Below are 2,181 nucleotides of genomic sequence, written 5' to 3'. Positions count from 1 at the left end.
CTGTCACACGCAAACACTATTCACTATTCAAGTCATTAATAACTCATGCTTTTTTCTTTTTTTTTTATGGGAAATAACTCATGCTTTGGACAACAGAGTACAGGTGAAAGGATTTTTCCCTCCGAGACCTTTTCCTATTCCCCATTCTATAAAATGATGGACAGGGTTTGTATAGCAGTAGTACTACTATTTCTCTTTGTACGTGAAGAATTGTAGACAGTCAAAACAACGATAAAATCCTACAACTATATATCGTGGAAAAAGCGAGGCACGTGATTATCATAATGAGTCTTCATCAACGAATCTTAAAAACAAACACTGCCGGTTCCCAAGACTTTTCGTTAAAAGAAAAAGAAAACAGACCTGGCCGACTCCTACCATTAAAGCACTATAAAAATACCCTCCTATCTACCTCATCCAATACATCAAAGGTCTCCTTAGTTTACCAGCTATTGAAGGGCATAAATGGGTGGTTGTGCTGGCCTAACTTTAGTTGGTATTTACTGTATAAGGTTTGAAGAGCTGGTTTGAAGTGGGGTTATCTATGTTGTTAGGGTATTAAAGGTGATTCCGGACTTTATAAGGAAGGCTGTGTGGTGTGGTGCGGTGTGGTGGTAGCCAGATATAAGTTCTCTGAACGTTATGATGTCTGGGTTGTCATGGATCTGTCAGTTTTATGAGTGTCTTAGCATGTATGTGTGTGTTTATTTTTATATATATTTTTTAAATAAATTTATTTCCTTTTGAATCGTGAGGGGTTTTTGCATAAATAGATGGATCTGTGATAGTTTGTCTATGTGTGTTTTTTTTGTATTCTTGTTTTTAGGTTCTATCTACTCCTATTTTCAATTTTGGTGTATGAGGTAAAGTTAGGGTTTTGGAAGGTAATGAATTTAGGGTTGCAGTTGTTGCTTAGTGCTTCTAAGGTTTATGGAGTGGAGCTCCTTGAAGTCCAATAGAGGGTCTTGCTGGGTTGATTGAGCTGCTTTGTTATGGATCCCACAGCCCTATCCATCAGATTATTTGGATAGGTTTGCGGCTTGCATACCTTAGGAGCTGCGTTGCCTAAAGTTAGATCCTTGTTTGGATTGAAGGGAGCTCTACACCTCTACTCTTTTATGTCTTGGACTTAAATCGGTGATATTTATGTTATATTTGCATGTACTTCGATCTTGTAAATTTTTTGGTTAATCTTTGTGTCATTCTTGTTCATGAACAGGTGCTATTTTGTGATTTTATTTGATGTTCGTTTACCATGTCTAATGTCTTATATAAAGTTGTTCAATTTTAGCATGATATTGTGATATTTTGTACCTTTCGTTTGCCATTTCTGGTCCTCACAGGCAGTCAATGCTGTCGTTCAAGCGCTAGATTTGCTGCTGTTTTTTATTAATGATGCCTACTGGTTGCCTCAGAAGCATTATGATTGTCTCAGCTGAGCTCCTTTTTGCTTGGCCTATTAGCCAACGAGAGCTTTTGTGGTTAGATCCATTCAATCAGGATGCATATCTGTGCACACTTATGAGAGTTTGCGGAGTACTGTATCATTACAGATTTGGAGTGAATTGTCCAGAAAATAGACTTTATTCGAAGATGTATGTAATAATTTAATAGTATGTGTGAGATCTGAGAAGTTGCATTCTACTTTGACTTTTAGGTTTGTAGTTGAGACTAGTCAGCCTGGCCCCAAGTTTAAACCAGATTGAAACTTATTAAGACACATTGTTGTCTGGTGTAATTACTCCTGATTATACAATTTTATTATTCAATTTTTGTAATTAAGTGATTTGGATAAATGTTGATGCACTAACTCAAGCCTCTCTGTGGGTGATGTGGTTTGCGGTCATGATACTGCCCTGCTAGTGAATAATGTTTACACTAAAAATGATGTCTTACCTTTTACAAAAACCATTGAAGCGAGGCCTCGCTCAAGCCATAATTTCTGGTGTTAGATACTCTGGTTTTTGGTGCAAAACTGTGTAGAACTCGATTAATCATTAATGTCTGCTGGGAATCTATTTTTCGTTGCCCGAATTTCTTTAGTTTGATTCGGCTTTGTAGCTGTATCTCTCTATAATATTGTCACTCATCTAATATTGCAATTTCCAAGTGATATTTCTCTACGCGTTAGAAGGATGTAATACCAGAATCTCTAAATACGCCGAATTGTTGAATTACAAA

At 36.8% G+C, this 2,181-nt stretch overlaps 1 long non-coding RNA gene across 1 annotated transcript; it reads left to right on the top strand.

The window, feature by feature from the left end:
• The first annotated feature begins 422 nt into the window (after positions 1-422).
• Positions 423-1,815, top strand: LOC142630492 (uncharacterized). The gene is made up of 2 exons (XR_012843324.1): positions 423-692; positions 1,344-1,815. It is a non-coding gene; the product is annotated as an uncharacterized LOC142630492 (long non-coding RNA).
• The last annotated feature ends 366 nt before the right edge of the window (positions 1,816-2,181 follow it).

This window comes from Castanea sativa, chromosome 4, assembly GCF_040712315.1.
Source record: "Castanea sativa cultivar Marrone di Chiusa Pesio chromosome 4, ASM4071231v1".
Taxonomy (NCBI): Eukaryota; Viridiplantae; Streptophyta; class Magnoliopsida; order Fagales; family Fagaceae; genus Castanea; species Castanea sativa.
This window is presented reverse-complemented; position numbering and strand designations above follow the sequence as displayed.